The 19,895-nt window shown below is 35.3% G+C and overlaps 1 protein-coding gene across 4 annotated transcripts in view; it reads left to right on the top strand.

Moving 5' to 3' along the window:
- Positions 1-19,895, top strand: part of ROBO1 (roundabout guidance receptor 1) — a 401,546-nt gene that overhangs the window by 289,734 nt on the left and 91,917 nt on the right. The window lies entirely within an intron of this gene.

The raw sequence follows: 19,895 nt of genomic DNA, 5'->3' as shown, positions 1-19,895 counted from the left end.
AATATAGACTTCAAATAATGATATAAATATTTTATTTCAAACATAATTAAAAGAAGTTATCGTTTTCCTATGGGAGCTCTGTAAGCGTTTGTGACAGGAAATTGAATTAAGTTGTTACAATTACGGAGAGTATGTGCCTGAAATCTCTGGGTCTTCAAACACAGAGCCCTTCTAATCTTTTAATTAGATGACAGCTATCACCACGAACACTTTTGTCTTTAAACGGAAACAAATCTACCATTCCTTCGGACCGCGCGCTTTCAAGGGTCTGTACAATTCTGAACCCCAAAATAAGAGAATTCTGTTTCCCTATAAAATGTAAGACCCATCCACAGAGTAGGGACTTTTGCCGCTTTCTTTTGTTCCTTCAGTCCTGTGACATAACAAACATTCAGTAAATAGTCGTTGAATGAATGAATTGCACCTGCCCTTTGCTAATTCTGATAAAGATTTATTATTTGATGTTATTGGAACCCAAATGGATGCCACATTTGATGGCTACAAGTTTTGAACGCCAGACTCCCATCTTAAACTGCTGGGCAGAAATGGTTCTTTCACTTCCTTCGTATCTATAATCCAAATGTTTCTCATTTTCATGATCCCTGTTCTCCTTTCTTCATGATGCCATACCGATTATTTCTCACTGTGTCTCATCCGAGAACTCTCCCATTTTTTTTTTCTTTTTAGGGACAAATTCTTATTGTGGAATTTGAGAGACAATGACCTTTAAAACATACTTTGCTGGTGAATCCCTCCCCCTGTGTTTTGACTAGGGTATAGAGTAAACAGGGATTTGGGCCCTAAACCACAGCTTGTTTCTGGGTCTGACATTAGCAACACTTGGAGTTGTCACCTTTTCTGAACACTGGCTCCTCTAAGGCTATTATGAAGAAAAAGGTGCCTTTTGAGGAGTGTTTCTGTTGTGGGCTTTCTATAAAAGATTTTTGTGGGCTTTTTACAGTTAAAAAAAAAGAAGAAAGAATATTTTCTTTTCGGTCTGTAAAGCCATTATGTCCCACTTTGGGGTTTTTAGCTCAACCTCATAAAAACAAAAGGAAAGAAGGGAAAAGAAAAGATCAAGAACAAACATTGAATTTCTGAGGCCTAGACTACTTCTCTTTAATCTGAGTTAGACTTGAACTCCGTGTAAGACTAAAACTGTAAGAAAAGGAAACCCCTTTACGTTTAGAAAAAGCACAAATTTAAGAGATGTCAAATCCCAGTTCAAAAGCCCCCCAGAGGGAGTAAAAGGAGCCCAGGATAAGACAAGACATGAAAAGGTGTATCTCTCTTTAGACGGTGGTGACAGGGAGGTTGATTTGTCTATCACATTAGTCAAAGAGATATGTTTCACTTTATGTTTTAAAGTCTTTTACCTCAGGAGTCTGATGCTTTCATTAATAATACCATTTTCCTGTATGTAGAGTGGACATTGAAATCAAAATAGACTTTCTTCCTTCAATTTTATTATTTTTTTTCTTCCTGTAATTTTAAACTAAGTCCAAAGCTAATTCAGCCTTAAGTTTTCCATATGTAATTCTTACTCCCTAAGCCTGAATTTCAATGGAAATTGGGTACAAATGATCAGATCCAGAAACTACTTTGGGAATTTAGAATATTTTACTTCAACTGCATTGGGTTTTCTATAAACTTATGAAATATCTGTATAGTGCTGAGAAGGCATTCTTTTATTTAAATATTAAAATAAAATATGCATATTAACATCACTGTAAAATATCTTTAACCATTCTAGAATAATATACATAAAATGCTTAAGAAAGTAACATGATTCCCAACTGCAGAAGATAACTAATCAAAAAAAACCAGGAAACTTTTCAAAGGAAACTTGAGAAGTTGTATTTTTTTTTTCATTTGAGACTGAATACAGAAAAATACTACGTACTACAAGGGAAACTAATTTCAAATTAATCTATTTGATAGCAGGAAACAATTACAATAAGAAATTCAGTAGTGTAGTTCTTGATTTCTATATTTTATTTGTGGTTCATTTTTAACAGGAACTATTGGAGTCAGCATGGGCTCAAAAATAATCTTCCTTTCCTTTACCCTCAAACAATAAGTATTTAATTTTGGGAGGTGATGTTGGGCAACAAAACTTTGTTCTCCATATAGAAGTTACTGGAAAAAAAAATTCTTAAATATGGGTGACCATTGGATTTCATCCCCAGTACAGATATGATTAGTTCTAACATTTAAAAAATAAACTTGACTTGGAATCACTTCTTTCTTTCCATTTTTTTTTCTTGAAATCCCAATTCTATTTTCTTGGAAATTCTACCTGTATATATTCTTTAAATATTCTTTCTAAGAATTATCCTGTTTTTTGTACTAGTATAGTCTTCATAGTGGTTAGCATCGTACTGGACATATAGGAGGTGTATTATCTAATAAATACTTGTTCCAATTTGAAATATGAATATGGACTTCAGCCTTCTGCTTGAGTGGTAAAAATATCATAAGGACATCCTATGGTAAATTCAGAAAGCTACCAGTGGCTTTGATTCTGAATGCTAACAGTTAGGTTCTGTTGGATCAAATTTGAAGATATGGCCATCTAACAATGGCTGCCTAGTAGTCTGTGTTTGAAAGGGACTAGAGCTAAACCTAGGACTAGGCAGAGTGTCCTAAACTTATCTGAAGTTTGTTATCTGAGCTTACTTACAAATCTATACTTACTAAATCTTATTAAATACACCACCTATCTGGAATGCCCTTGGAGAACCTAATTCAAGAAATCTGTGTCTGAACACAGAAAGTTGTTATTTTATTTTATTTTATTTTTTGGTTTGTTTTTGAAAGTAAGCTCCATGCCCAACCTGGGGCTTTAAGTAATGACCCCATGATCAAGAGTCGCATGCTCTACCAACCGTTTTGGCCAAGTGCCCCTTTATTTTTTATTTTAAACAAGCAAGTCCATGAATCCCTGGAATAAAGACATACTTGAACTGAAAAAAAAAAAAAATTAAAGGACTTTAAAATTTTTCTTTAGAGTTTGGGTATTATCAGAGCTGGAAGAAATGTATTACAAAAAATTGTGTAGCTAAGAGCATAGACATTAGAGTCAGAATTTAGCAGTTTCTATCATTTACTAACTGTGTGACCTAGAAAAGGTGATTTAAACTTCTTGAACCTCAGTTGCCCTGGGTATAAAATGGTTATGGTGGGGCGCCTGGGTGGCTCGGCCGGTTAAGCGTCCGACTTCGGCTCAGGTCATGATCTCACGGTCCGTGAGTTTGAGCCCTGCGTCGGGCTCTGTGCTGACAGCTCAGAGCCTGGAGCCTGTTTCAGATTCTGTGTCTCCCTCTCTCTCTGCTCCTCCCCTGTTCATGCTCTGTCTCTCTCTGTCTCAAAAATAAATAAACGTTAAAAAATTAAAAAAAAAATGGGTATGGTAATACCAACCTCAGAGCCTTTATAAGGATTAAATTAAATTATATATAAAATTATTTAAAATATTGTCTTACAAAGTATATGTTTTGTAACTAAGAAGCATTATGTTCGTATTAGTTCATATCAATTCATATTGATAGCTTTATTGCTTATTTTAATAATTACTGGTTATTTAGTACTGTTCAGATAATTCTAGACAGATAGGGTTTTTCTTTTTCTGCTATTGTAATTGAGAAATTGAACTAATACAGTCATGATAATTATTCAAAACTCTTCTCAAATATAAAGTATTACATTTTCATTATGAAACAAAATATGAAACAAAATTTATTGGCCTTTTTGGTAAGTGGGTTTTGTGTGTGTGTGTGTGTGTGTGTGTGTGTGTGTGTGTGTGTGCGTGTGTGCCATCAAAGCTCTGGTGCTAGATTTACATTGAACTTCTGCAAAATAATTAGATAAACTAATGAAAATAATGACCATTAGGCAATAGAAATCATCAAAAACATTACATTTTATGTTCGATGGATTTGTTGTTTTGTTATGTTTTCCAATCATTTGGATTCTCAGCACCTCAGGTTACCTTTGCTTAAAATAGGGTGTTTCCTGGTAATTCTTTCCAAGACCTGGTCATATTCTGAAAAACTACTTATTCTTCTTTATGACCACCTGGAAGCTTCAATTAATCAATCAATCCATGAATAAACTATGAGGTCACACCCTGTTATTAGCAAGTAACAGCACCCCTAAGACCTATACCACATACATATCTTAATGTGACATTGGATGGATTACTTCTTCCGGAGCAGGCAAACACCAAGTTATCGAGCCAAACCAAAATATTGATTATTTATAACATAGCAGATTTTATTTTACTCTTGAAATAGGCAAATAATAATAAAATTTGTCAATATTAAGAAGTTTTCGGGGTCCCTGGGTGGCTCGGTCGGTTGAGCATCCGACTCTTGATTTTGGCTCATGATCTCACCGTTTGTGGGTTGGAGCCCTGTGTCAGACTCTATGCTGGCAGTGCAGAGCCTTCTTGAGGTACTCTCTCCCTCTCTCTCTGCCCCTCCCTGCTCTCTCTCTCAAAATAAATAAATAAACTTTTAAAAAATTAAAAAAAAAGAAGTTTTCAGTTAAAAATATGTGCAGCCTGGGCTCCATAAATATTTAGGCAGTTCTTCAAAAAGAATATCCAGATTCCTTTAACTTGCATGTCAGTTTTGGTAAATCATTGAAATTGATTGTCAGAATGAAACGCAAAGACTGCAGTAATTTGATTTTCTTGAAAAATAATTAATGTCAATTATATAACCAATAAAAATGGTGAAATAACACTGTTTGGAATGATTACAACAGAAAAGTGTTTCCGCTTAACTCCCAGTTAACCAGAAAATTCAGTTAGCGTAATATTCTCTTATTCAGTGGAATAATTTGTTTTGTTATCTATAAATTTAAACTTACATCAATGTTATTATATTTATACTTAATGTGTGTCTGCCCCTACTTTCCTTCCATGTGTATAATGTCTCCACACCTCCTCAAGAATTCTCTTTGTGAACCTAAAATACACACAAAACATCAGGCATCTTTTTAATATCATCTCAGTTTTGATCGATTGCATTGTTATATTTGCACTTTAATGTCTCAATTTGACAAGTGTCAGGATTGTAGGCTCTGTCTTGGTAGGAATGAATTCTCTTCTGAACTTGTGTTTTATATTGTATGATGACCCCATCTTTGAAGGCAAAAGATATATACTGTGGTATTAATAACCATTTCATAGGTTGTAACATACCTATAAAATATAAAATCTAACCAGAACAAAATAGATGCATAGAGGCTCCCTGCCAGGTTTTTAAACAGTGTGCCATTGAAAGGGCTAAAATTTATGCCTCTGCTTGGTGTTCTGAGAATGGTCACAGGTTTGTTTCATATTATTTTACTATCGTAATCTAAACCTATTTATTAGGCCTCTGTTAGATGTTTGCCAGGTGGACCCTGAAGTTCTTGAAATCACATGATAGCTAAGTTTTATTTTTTACTGGTTTTTATTTGTGAACCAATTCATGGTTAATTTAAAAAGTGAGTCCCTGCCCTCCCCCTCTCCCTCCCCCGCAACATACATTCACTTTGGTTGAAGTTAGCCTTTGGGAAAAGCATCGTGAATACAGCTTCAATGCACTAAATGAAAAATAAAGGAAGAAAAATAATTTTACTTACTACAGGATTAATAACAAGCCCTTTGAAATGAGTAATTATATGTTTATGAAGACAGTCATGTTGATAACTTTTTACATAATTCCATTTTTGAGGAGTGCTCTCCCGAGGGAAAGGTAGAGGATGAGGCCACACAGAGTTTAGTTTAAACTCCACATTTCTCCCATATCCAAGTCTGTGCTCTGCCTTTAAGAGTCTGTCTGATTCTTTGCTTCAGTGATATTCATTGCTTAAACAAGGCAAACTTGAGGGCATTATCAATCTTTCCACTCCCTTTGCAACTTTATAGATAAAGCAGCTATTATTACTGTCACAATTTTATTTCCAAAGTGAATTTGTGACTCTGTCACCAGAATGATCATGTTCCCATCACTGTGTCTGTCACAGGAAACCAGACTGAAAACAGACTTCCATACCCCAGCCATTCTCCAAGCAATCACATTTTATCTTTGCTGAGTTGAACCATTAAGAAAATCTAATCCCACTTTTGTTTGTCTGTCTTACAATAGGAACTAAAAAAGACACTTAGCCCCCTCTTTTCCCTTAGCCCTGAGTGCTGGGCCAGTCCGACACAGGAAGCTGGACATTTAGATCTTACTTCACACCTCACTGCACTCCTCTGCAGACCGCTCACAGGGACCAGTTATTCTTTGAAGCTCAAGAAACAGTTGCTTTTCTGCCCTTTCAGCAGCAGCTCTGTTAAAAGAAAAGGCAGATGCCAAACATCTCTAAACCAGGTGATGCTCTGCTCCCAGACGAGTGGGATTTCTGTGAAATCCCAGCTCTTTTCTGATAAGTGCTTGTCCGTTTTTCTTCCTTTGATGTGAAATGACTCCATTCTCTCAATTTCGTCACCTGTTTTATTTTTTTAGTGATAATATATGGTACCGTGAATGACATTGCTGTCTCTTTAAATTTATTGTTGGCGCACAGTAGGAATATTCAAATGAATCCTCAAAAGGATGTGCATTCAATTCCGTTCTGAAGAATTGTTAGTTGTCTGGTGCTTCCCATAAGTATTTATGCCTACTATGCAATGAAGGAACAGAGTGCTTCCTCATTAGGATTGATTAGCCACTGACAGCTTCTGGAAGGCTGAGCCTTAAAGTCTGAGATTGACATGAGACCAGGGAGACACAAAGGCAGAAAAAAAAAAAGACCCACACTGTCTTTTGGCTGACTTAATTGCTGCTAATGGGATGTTTCCTAGAGCTTCTCTCCTTGCTGCTGGTGAACCACATGCTTCAAACAAGCAGCTTTGCTGAAATATCTCGGGTGCTACAGTTTATGATTGACCCTTACTTCGTGTCCCAATGAACTAGGAATTGAAGAGCAGTTATAATTTTCAGTAAAACAAGAAGCAGCTGTCAGAGGCTTGTCTAAGCTTTCAGATTTCTACTAACCCAGAGTGTGAGTATTAATTCACAGGAAATAATAGTGATGCAGTGAAAATGGGAGCAGAGAAGGAGGCAGAAAGTGAATTCTGTCTTGTTTGCATCAGTGGAGGCCAGGACAGCCAGCAGCTACATGCCAGTAGATAGATAGCTCAGGGGCTGGATGGGGGTCATGCTTGACTCTCACACTTCTCCCATGTCAGTGGTCACAAAATCCTACTTGTTTTTGCCTTTTAAATATTTCTTAACCCTCCCACCACCCCTCTCACCTTCACATCACTATTTTCATTCAGGCCTTTGTCGTCTGTTAATTTCTAATCAGTTTCCTCGCCTCCATCTTGCCCAATGGAACCCATTCTCCAAACAACAGGTTCATCCATCTAGAATACATATCTGAACATTGTCATGGTTCCATCTCTCCAGGGTAAGACCCAAGATACTTAATAGTGCTCCTCTTGACCACTCAGTCCCCTCTCACTACTCCCTTCAGTGAAGGAGCACTCCATTGTTTACTTTTTTTTCCATGCACTACCACCATGTGGCTTACCTCCGGGCTTTTATGTTGGTCCCTTGGTCTAAAATGCCCTATCCTCTACCTGCCCTGTCTTCTACTTGCTAATTACTCCTTCCTTACACTCAGCTCAGGTAAGCATACTCAAGGAAGCATGATACACAGGCCTCACCCATGAGCAGGTCAGGGATCCCCCCTTTGATGTACCTGCTGGGTGCTGTTTGCTGCCCTTGCTGCATTTCAGTGTTTGCCCCACATGACTCTGAGTTCCCTAGAGGAACACTGTGTTCACTTTGTCTTCTCAGTCTTTGGGGCATCCTTGGTGCTCATATCACATCTTCTGTGTGGGTGAATCAAGGGCTGCACTGATACATACCAGCTGTGGGATCCTGGGAAAGTCATTCAGTTTGTCTGAGTTTCAGTGTTCTCTTTTGTTGAAAAAAATATATATACATATAATGTAAACATCAGTGAACTGATAGGAGATAAAATAATAATTGACAAAATATTTCTATGCTCATAAAAGTGGTTTGAGTATTATGAAGTGCTTATGCAAGAGCAATTGTTATGACTACTTTTCTCATCAGCTCCTTCCAAAACAATTAAAAATCCATCAGATTCTCGGTAATATTTATTTTTTCCATAGAGATTTGAGTATTTTGGTAGCTGATTAATGTAGAGTTTGGTGAGCGTTTTCTTTTTCTGCAAATATAATTTTCATTGGCTCCTTAGGATTGAGATCTATATTTGAAAATTAATTCTTAATATTTCTTCGGACAGTCTTTTAAGGAGACATCTTTTTTTTTCCTGCTACTGTTAGGAAGCATTCTGTAGAGTAGAATTGCAGTCTTGAGGTGCCTGAGTGGCTCAGTCAGTTAAGCATCTGACTTCGGCTGGGGTCATGATCTCACGGTTTGTGAATTTGAGCCCCGCATCGGGTTCTGTGGTGATAGTTAAGAGCCTGGAGCCTGCTTCGGATTCTGTGTCTCCCTCTTTCTCTGCTCCTCCCTGGCTTGCTCTCTGTCTCTTTCCCTCAAAAATAAATAAACATTAAAAAAAAAAAAAAAGAATTGCACAGTGTTTTCCTATTAGTAAAATAGCGGTAAAATATCTCCCTCATAGGATTGCTGTGGGTGATTCAGTGAGCTAATAGATATGAAATGCTTAGCACATTGTGTGAACCAAATAGATGCTCAATGAAACTAGAAGGTGATATGAAGGATGATGATTAGGGGGAGCTGACTTCAGTGATCTATCTTCATGTGTCAGAATAAAAAATTCGTATGTCTTCAGTGCTCTTAGCTGCCTATCCCTAGCTGTATAAAGAGAGTTAAGGTCTGAGTCACATGTGTGTCTCCTAAAATATTTTACATAGTCACACAATAAACACTTTTCAATAAACAAGGCTTCTATAATTGTGGTTTAAAATGTTAATTTTTATTCTAGTTTCTTCAGGCAACAATGGATAAGTGAAGTATAATACAAAAAAAATCTGCATTTAGTTAAAAATACTCTTTTTTGTATTAATTATGTGTATTTGGTTAGTGTTTGCAACCCAAATAATAAATTTGGCCTTTCTGATTAAACAGATCCATAATTTACATGATACCCTTTGATCTTAAACATAATTATTACCAATCCTGGTATGTTTAATGCTGCTAAATTTCCTGATAGAATGGATGTTATTGAAAACCTTCATAAATATAGTCTATATTTTGGAACAATTAAATTAACTGGCGATTTAAAAAAAAAATGGATAGATGGTCTCCACTAAAAGCTTCCATATAACTTAGAAGTTTGATAGTCTTGAAAATAGATCAGAAGGCATAATCCATTAAAAGAAATGTGTATTTGCATGTGTCTGTGCATTTCACCATTTTCTCAGATGTACAGTACAGCTTTGAAGATAACCAAACCACATTGTGTTAATCTCACACATTGTAACATACTGTGTGTATGTGACATTTTTTTAATAGACCACTAGATAATTATTTCAGAATGTAAAATTAAAATGTAGGTAAAATTAAAACAATATAGCTTACTGTGGATTTTACTGCCAGTAGTAGGGGATAAACTTTAATAAACTTAAAAAACAAACTCTCTGGGAAAAAAGAAAGCCTATTTTGTAAATTTGTAGTTTCCTTAAATAGGGTTCACTATGTTTAGCTTTCTATCAGCATATGAGATCTTTATGTAAGAGTCATATGACTTTTTAGAGCTCGTATGATATCTAGGCATAAAAGAAGTAATGAGAGAAAAAACTGGGCCCTTCAGTCCTAAATTTCCTTTCTTTGATGTAGACTTCATTTAAATCATTTGTTGGAACAGTTTGCTTAAATTGCTGATTTCAGAAAAGCCGGCAGCATAATAGTACATTGTTTCTGACCATTAATGTGGTTATTTGAGTCAAAGCCAAAACTAATAGTGTCAAGGGGCCTTTTTCAGGTTCAAGTTAGGTTTACGATAATCCAAGATCCTGGTTAAGGACTGTGAGTTCATCAACATTTTGATGAAACACATATTATAAGACCCCCAAAGCTTTACTTGATGACTTTGAGAACCTTGATATGTGTGTGACATGTTTGCCAGACTCTAACAAGGTATAGCAGACTGGTTCTTTGGGGAACAATTCTTCATGTCATATGACAATAATCCATAGAGGTCCGGTAAAATCAGTGGCGCTGTAGGAAACAGTACTTTAGAGCATGGGGGACATTTTATGTGTATATATTGTGTATATAAACAAAACATACATGCACATCACAATGTTGTATTTACTTACCATCTCCTGTACGTAAGTGTTGCTACTTTTAATGCTTAAGCCAAAAGTCTTACTCAAAATACCTCCCTTATAGGACTTGTCATGGCATTTTTGTGGGTTTTTTGTTGTTGTTGTCATTTGTTTTGTAGTTAAAACACTGATTTAAAAAAACCCATAGAAGATTTGAGGAGATGATGAGAAAAAGAGATTTGCGATTGTAAAAAGCAATCCCAAGAAAGACAATGTGTGAGTGGAGACTTTTAAAGAATGAGTATTGCCAGCTGAGCTCTTTGTGAACCGGCTGAAAGTAAAATGCCATCAGCCAAGAGGTTTAATGAAGTCCCACTACAGAATTTAACAAGAGAGTGATTTGTGAGAATACCTCCCTCGCCTAGCTGTCTGATCCACTGGCGTAAATAGGACGCCAAGCTGTACTCCTGCTGGTTTTTTTCTACTGTTGGATTTGATTGAGACCCAGCAGCATTATGGCCTATGATTCCTTTCCTTTTTTTTTTTTTTTTTTTTTTTGTAGGAAGGATAAAGTAAAGAACTTCTTGTGTTCTCATAGCCTTTCAGAAACAGCCATTTTAACCCTAATGACTGTTGAAGATGTGACATTCTTTTAGATTTCTTTCATTTACTCATGAAGGTTTTGGGTTGCTTTCAGTTATTTCAAACAAACTGGTATAAAATCTTAAACATTAACCCAAAGGAAAAGCATTCTCCACATGGCCTTCCTACAGAGAATTGGAAACACTCTCTTAATGTGTGTGCCAAGCGAGTATTTGAAGAAATAAGTACAGCAGTCAGGTTCAAGAAATAATTGATACATAAGATGATTCTGTGACAAATAATGACACAGCACCATACTAGTAAATAGCACATCTTGGGCCTTCCATTATCTTTGGAGCTTTTCTGTGATTTATCCATCTACATAATAGTTGGTGAGGTTTTCTTTTCACCCAGCTATATAGATAGATATAAAACTTAGCGGCTGTCTTTAGGAACCTACATTCTGAAATAATGGCGTCAATTTGGAAATATGTAATAGAGTTTTGTGAATCTATACTATCTGAATTACTCACTCTGAGAATGAAATTTAGAGAAATAAATTACTTTTTTTTGCTCTAGTCATTGATGGATAGCTCATTTTAAAACATTCATTGCTAATAATCTCACATAACTTTTAAGACATGGAATTATTTTGTGATATTGTATTTTGTGTATCATTTAATGTTAAATAATTAATTGTGAGGCAACTCATATTGATATAGTCTATTTTATCTAGAATTATTAGGACATAAAGTGAGATAATTCTCATTTAAATTTTTTTTCAGTTTATTTATTTATTTTTTTTAGAGAGAGAGAGAGAGACAGACCACAAGTGGGGGAGGGGTAGAGAGGGAAGGAGACAGAATCTGAAGCAGGCTCTAGGCTCTGAGCTGTCAGCATAGAGTCTCACATGGGGCTTGAACCCACGAACTGTAAGATCATGACCTGAGCCAAAGTTGGGCATTTAACCAACTGAACCACCCAGGTGCCCCCAAGATAATTCTTGTTTAAAAGAGAATAATCAAGGGTGCCTGACTGGCTCAGTTGGTGGAGTGTGGGACTCTTGATTTCAAAGTTGTGAGTTTGAGCTCTTTTGGGTATAGAGGTTATTTAAAAAAAAATCCTTTCAAAAATCATAAAGAGAATAATTGTAGACTATTTGACATTCAGGGCACCATTTTTTTTTTTTTTTAATGATGAACCCGGGGACGCGTGGGTGGCTTAGTCAGTTAAGCATCTGACTCTTGATTCCACCTCAGGTCTTGATCTCAGTGTTTGTAAGATCGAGCCCCGCATCTGGCTCAGTGGTGACAGCACCAAGCCTGCTTGGAATTCTCTCTGTCTCTCTCTGCCCCTCCCCCACTCACATTTTCTCTCTCTCTCTCTCTCTCTCTCTCTCTCTCTCTCAAAATAAAGAAATATACCTTAAAAAAATAAAATGATGAACCCAGTGATAAATTAAATATGCAAGATAATTGAAAATTTGACTTTTTTTGCATTCCTGTGTACTAGTTTTTTATTTGCTATCATTTTAAATATTTTCTGGGTAGACACCATGTAAATTATGCTAACAGTATACGTTCTTGTAGATTCACAAATCATTTTAGCATATTCCAAGCATCAGGGTCATCATTAGAATCATTGCAATTTACAATTATGCAGCAGCTGGTGTCCTTTAAATGTTATTTCAGTAATTTGAAAATATAATATGCTTCTTTTTGTTTTATTGTTTCTAAAGATTTGTATAAATAGGAAGTTACTACTTTACAATATCATGCCTGCCTGGAGTTTGCAAAACTGATTAAAATACCATGAGCACTTTAACTTGCTTTTAAACTATTATTCTCAGGACTTGATAAATAATGTGCCAGTGTAAACACACCTGAAGAAAATACTAAAACAGGTATAAGACAAAATACAGCTGAGTAATTGCTTTATAACAGATTGATGAGGGTGGGAAAATCCATAAATGGTTGTTAAAGTTAGCTTTAGCTTTAGGGCATTTATTTTGTGTGGTCAATGTTGTTAGGAGAGAACTTAAAGCATTGCACAATTGAAACTGATAGATATGGCCATTTTACAAAAGTGCTTTTAAAGTTAACTTTGTGGATGGTGGAACAGGTATTTCTGTATTCTTTTAGGTCATTAGTAAAGAGATAAGGTGTCCTCTTGTGTTTTCCTTATGCTTTCTATTCCCCCCAAATATACTAATTGAAAATAAGTAATTTTGGCCTGGTTTAAGTTTCTTGGTAATAAATGTTAAGTTATAAACTTTCTGTGCTAGGTTGAGGAGATTTTGAATGTTAAACATGGATGGGGACTTAAGGCCTTATTTACTTTGGCTCTGTGTTACAGATGAGGAAACTGAAGTCAGAGATGTCTCTGTCATATAACAAACTGTGACTGTGTCATTTGATACTTGACTACATACATTTGGCATTTACAGTGGTTGTCCTAAAAGGGTGCATTCACATCACTTTTCAGAAATGAAATTGGCTGTTTTGACATTGTTTTTCTTTTTTCTAAAGATTTTATTATTTATTTATTTTTTTATTTTTGGAGCTCAAACTCACAACCCCAAGATCCAGAGTTGCATGCTGCACTGACTGAGCCCGCCTTGACGTTGATTTTCTATGAGAATATAAAATATAACATGGTTTATTTCCCCCTCATAACCTTCTTACGTATGTGAAACCTGCTCACATCTGAGAAGAATAGTTCTATATCTATGTTAATTTTATGTATTAATGCATGAATCATGTATTTAAATAATTTTGAATTAGAGTATAATCAACATAAGATATAGCAGTTTCAAGTATATTCCAAAATGATTTGGTATTTCTGTATATTGCAAAATGATGACCATGAGAAATCTAGTGAATATTTGTCACCATACAAAATGGTGTATGTTTATTATTATTATTAATACATGGTATTTGTTTTCTTGTAATGAGGACTTCCAAGATTTATTCTCTTAGCAACTTTTAGTACAGTATTATTAACTGTGATTGCTGTGTTGTACTTTATATCCCTAGGTCTTGTTTATATGGAAAATTGTAACTTTGACCCCGTTCACTCTTTTCTCCTACCTCTTACCCCTGCCACAAGCAACCACTAATCTATTTTCTCTGTGCTGTGAGCTTGGTATTTTTTGTTGTGTGTTTGTTTGTTTTAAATTCCACATATAAGTAAGATCATACAGTATTTGTCTACCTCTCATCCGACTTATTTCACTTACCATATGCCCTCAGTGTTCATCCATGTTGCCTCAAATGACAGAATTTCCTTGCTTTTTTATGGCCAAATAACACTCCATTGTATTTATACCACATTTATTTATCCATTCATCCAGTGTTGGTCACATAGTTTGCTTTCTTATCTTGGCTATTGTAAATAATGCTGCAGTGAACATGGGGTGCATATATATTTTCCAATTAGTGTTTTTGTTTTCTTTGGGTAAATACACAGAAGTGGAATTATTGGATCACGTGATAGTTCTATTTTTAATTTTTTGAGGAACCTACACATTGTTCGGCCCAGTGACTGTACCAATTTATGTTCCCACCAACAGTGCACAAGGGTTCCCTTGCCAACACTTATTATTTCTTGTCTTTTTGATAACAGCGATTCTAACGCAATGAGAGGATATCTTACTGTGGTTTGGGTTTGCATTTCTCTGATGGTGAATGATATTGCATATCTTGTCATGTGTCTGTTAGTCATCTGTATGTCTTCTTTAGAAAACTGTCTATTCCAACCTTCTGCCCATTCTTTAGCCAGATTTTTTTCTATTAGGTTGTGTAAATTCTTTGTATATTTTGGAAATTAACCCTTTGTCAGATATATGATTTGCAAATGTTTCCTCCCATTTAATTAGTGCCTTTTCATTTTTCTGATGATTGATGATTTCCTTTATGAAAATTTCTTATTAAAAGTTATTTGGTTTAGGTTGTGGGGCCAAAACAGAACCAAAATTACATTAGAATAAGGCTTAACTGTTTCAACACAGAAGTCATTTAATGTAGTAAAAAAGAGGGAAGGTTTTAAGAGCTGAAAGGACCTGAATTTCAATCCCCCATTTCTTACCTGAGGTATGACTTTAAGAGAGTTACTTAATCTTGTAGCTCCTGGGTAGCTCCGTCAGTTAAGTCAGTTAAGCGCCCAACTCTTGATTTCAGCTCATGTCATGATCTCAAGGTTCGTGAGTTTGAGTTCCCACACCGGGCTCTGTGCTGACAGTGCAGAGTCTGCTTGGGATTCTCTCTCTCTCTCTCTCTCTCTCTCTCTCTCTCTCTCTCTCTCTCTGCCCCTTTCCCACTTGCTCTCTATCCCTCTCTCAAAAATAAATAAATCAACTTAAAACAAAGAAAGGTACTTAATCCTCACTTCCCTCCTCTTGCAAATTGGCACATTGAGTACTTTCCTACAGAGCTGCTGTGAGGGTTTCTGGTGTGTGATCTGACACATAGTTAGCTGACACTGATCCCTCTCAACTGAGATGTAGAAAGGCTATGTAATTTATGCAGGGAGACCTTGTTAATTCTGGAGAGGATCTTGATACAGAATTGTTTCAGTGGTCAGTGGAGTAATTTTATCTTTATACCATTATGTACCCCAACTCGAGACCCTCTATGAAATATGCCATTTGAAGATAGGCTTCCAAATTTTCAAATTTGGCACTTTTCTGTATACACTGGAGCACTTCTTATATGCAAAATAGTATGCTGGTTGCTGTACAGGGTACATAGGTAACTAAGACCTGAGACCTGCCTTCATGGAGCTTATTATAGCTGGTGAAGAAGGGAGATATACACAAATAGCAACAGTAACTAGCAGAATGTAAAAAATAGATTTGTAAAGATACAGATATGCCAGGGAGGGAGAAAGTGCTTTCAGCTGGGCAATGGGAACATTATTGTCATGGCTTTACTCTTTCAGTAGATATTACATTGTGAGTGATGTTCTCAACTTGGTAAGTTCTAGAGAAATAATGGCAAAGAAAATAGTTAAATGCTTACTCTCATGGAGCTTATAGGCTAGCTTGGGAGATAGACATTTACAGAATAATTAGTTAAATGTGTAATTTTAAGCTATAGTAAGTTCTCTGGAAGGAAAATTAAGGTTGCTATGAGAATATATGGCATTCTAAAAAGATTTAGCATCACATTTAGAGGGAGTTTCTGGACGATGGTTTTTTTCGAGCTGAGAGCTAAGGTAAAAAGGAATTAAGTAGGTAAAGCAGTGGGAGGGTAGGGAGGGGATCCTGGGATACAAGATAAATCGAACCAGAGTAAGATCATGCATGGTATACTCAAGGACAGAAGGAAGGTCTGTGGGGCTAGGTTAGGGAGATGACAGGGGACAGGTGATGTGAGAAGACCGTGTTAAGGATTTTGTTCTCCATTTTAAGAGCAATGGAACTCTACTGAAGGATTTTAAGCAAAAACATACTATAATCAGGTTAATTTAGTTGGTTTTGTTTTTAAGCACTCTAGCCATATTGTGCAATTGGATTGGAAAAAAATCAAGGCAGTAGTTCAGTTGACCACTGTTGAGAAACTGGGACCAGAGTGGTGGCAATGGAGCTAGAAAGAGGGAGATGGGATGGACAATTGTTATAAAATAAAAGCTATGGAATTTGGTAATGAATTGTGCATCTCAAGGAGGAGGGAGAGGAAGGATCCAGGTTTCTGGCTTTCTAAATTAATTTAGGGAATATTACCATCAAGCTGTGCTCCTGAGATCCTGTCTGGTGGTACACACATTGTCATAGATTCCCAAGTAGTTACATTTCCATCTCAGACTCTTTCGTAGACACGTAACTAAGTTGTACCATTTGATAACTGCTTTTCAGACAAGTAGGGCCTTTTGTTTTTAGAAATGGAAGGGAAAGGGGAAAAGTATTAACTTTTTCTGAGCATCTGTGATACATCAGAGGTTGTGCAAGGTACTTTGTATACATGTGGGGGAGAATAATTACTCTATACTCTTCTGTTAAACTTTCAGGTGAACAGATCATCTGTAGCAAGATTTCTCAGCCCTGCACTGGTAACATGTGGGACTGGATCATTCTTTGTTGTGAAAAACTGTCGGGTGCATGATAGGGTGGTTAGCAGCATCCGTGGCCTCTCTCCACTAGATGCCAGTAGCGTCAGCCTTCAATTGTGACAACCACAATTGTCTCCCTGACCAGTGATCCGCAAATAATGTGAGATAGTTGAGTGAGGGGAAAAGTTCATAGTATTTTATGTATCTATTAAACATATTCTAAAAATTCCCCTCTTAATCACTCTATTTTTATGTCTGAAAAGTTGAAAGACATAATGACAGGCTTTTAAGTTAAACTCAATCTTTTCCCCCAAAAGAAATCATACCTGGTATTAAAATATCCTGAATGTTTTTAATTGTTAGAGATATTATCATTCATGAGTATCTATGCATATAATTTCTCCGACATAACAGTGACTGGGTTCTGTCAGTTCAAAGGTTGATAGCTTCATTACTTGAAAATTTGAGTGTTCCTCTATTTTAATAAAAATGTATTTTCTTCCCCAAAGAATCCTGTAACTCATTATTTTACTTCATTCATTCATATTCTTCTGGATGTGGTATTTACAATTCTACGCTGTCAGATTTCTTAATTGAGCCCTGCTATTCAAAAAGCACTACATGGGAGAATGAAAAAAATCACATCAATTTAAAGATTCATTAGAATTGAGTTACTAATGATGAAAACTAGTATCTGTGAATAGCAGAATTCCATATAGCACATTCAAGAAAGCTGTTCTTCTCTGATGTTTACTAATAGGATTGGTTTTACCATAGATATATTTGCTTAACCATGAAATCTTTTATAGCATCATTCTAGGAGTTTAGAGTACTTACATTATTTTAGACCCAAATACCGTGGCAGTCTTCTGTCATTACATTTCAAAATAATTATATAGCCCATCGCTAGTGATGAAGAATCTTAATACTTATATAACTCATAAGGATAAACATGAACATATTTATCATGATACTTCAAAAATTGAGAACTTGGTGTGAATATGTCAAAATCTTAATCATATTGTTGTGTTAATTATGCAAATATTTTCTTGGAATTTCTGCTATCTTCTGGATTTATCGTATGAGCTATTTGTATAAAGTAGTTCATCAACTTAAGGTAATATTAACTGAAAAGAATATTTTTGAGGACATTTTCTGGTAGAGTATGTGTTTGTATATACATAATCTGAAGGGATAATATTGGGAATATTTCCCAAAGGGATATATCCATTGTCCTCTTTTGCCTCTGAATTTCCATACTCTTAAAAATCATAGCGTACAAAGCACTCTAAGAGTCAACTAGTCTATTCCTTTACCATACAGGGTTATAGCTAAACTGTTGTGGCCAAATGGAAATAAATCCCATTTTTAAAGACCTCTGGAGACATCACAGTTGGCAACCAATTCATGGTTCAGTGACCTTTACTGTTAACTGCTTCTTTTCTATACTTTCCCTAAGTCACTCATGCTATTATTTAAGCCCATTATCTTCTTCTCTTCTGGCCTAAGTAGTTATCAAGATTGGCTACTCCCTATATTTATTAGACCTAATTTGAAGACTTAAGTATCTTACAGCTACCTTATTTTCTCAAATGGAAAAAAAAAAAAAAAAAAAGGAAAAGAGAAAAGAAAAAAAAGAGCCTTTCTCTAGCTTTTGTATATTTTTTCAGACATTTATCATCTGACTCTTGTCTCCTGTATATGACAAGCAGATAGAAGAAATCTTCCCTCCCCCCTCTCTCCTTCCCTCCCCACCACCCTTCCTCCTTCTCTCCTTTCCTCTCCCTCCTTCTTTCTCCCCACTTCCTTCCTCCCTTCCTTCATTGCTTCCATTTTTGCTTCTCTTACCTTCTCATTTATACCTAAAGATTATTGTCTGAACAGTATAATATGCATTTTACAAGATTTTAAAGTAATTAATGGGATCCCTTTGATGTCACATTCAAAAGAGGAAGAAAGTCTCTTATTCTAAGCGTGTGTGTGTGTGTGTGTGTGTGTGAAAGAGAGAGAGAGAGAGAGAGAGAGAGAGAGAGAAAGGCTAAATTATCCCAAACATTTTAGAGTTGTTTTTTAAGTAAAGTATTAGTCAAGGATATAATATTTGTATGCCTCCAAATATATTAAATTTTAGTTATGTAATTATATAGTTCCCATATTATATGAATTACATATTTATATAGTATACAAATGTGTATATATTTATATATTAGCATATAAATATATATACATACATATGTATTATATAGTATATAAATATTATATATGTATTGTGTGTATTATATAATATATTTATGTATTATATTTATATATTCTATATTAATTTATATATTATATAAATGTGTATATATATATATATATATATATATATATATATATATATATATATCTTAGACTTTATATAACTCCCCTTCATGCCACTCAGAAAATACAGTCTAGCTTGAAACAGTGTGCTTTTTATGTAAACTCAGCCTTGTGTCACATTCTCTAATCTCTCACCCCTTTGCATACTTCCTCCAAAAAAAAAAAAAATTTAGAGATGTTACTGCAGATGGAATATATCATGTGCATGTGTCTCCATGTTTAAAAAATAGCAAGTTTTAATCTCTTAAAATATTTATTTACTTTTCAAGTTTGTTTTACTTCCTACTTAACATATTTACCATAAAAGTAATTGTGTAGAAATATTATTTGTTCTTATTTTTCAAAAGACTATTCTTTTATTCAGTTTATAATGATTTCAGGTGATGAAATCATTAAAAATGACTCACCCTTAATAGATGATCACATTACTTTTTCTTCCAAAACGGTGAATTTTCAAGAGGTTTTAAGCCTACTGTCTTCTTACCTGTTAGTTTTCCATGTTTTTTTAAACTGTAGCTAATTACTCTTAAAAGATTTTTTAGTATCATGAGGAATTACTTTAGAAAGCTTTTAAATGTAGGCAGTAATGGTTTTAGTGGTGATGGTTTTAAGTTAGGCATTTTATGACAGTTTAAAC

This window comes from Panthera leo, chromosome C2, assembly GCF_018350215.1.
Source record: "Panthera leo isolate Ple1 chromosome C2, P.leo_Ple1_pat1.1, whole genome shotgun sequence".
Classification (NCBI taxonomy): Eukaryota; Metazoa; Chordata; class Mammalia; order Carnivora; family Felidae; genus Panthera; species Panthera leo.
Note: the sequence above shows the minus strand (reverse complement) of the source record. Positions and strands in the feature narration are given on the sequence as shown.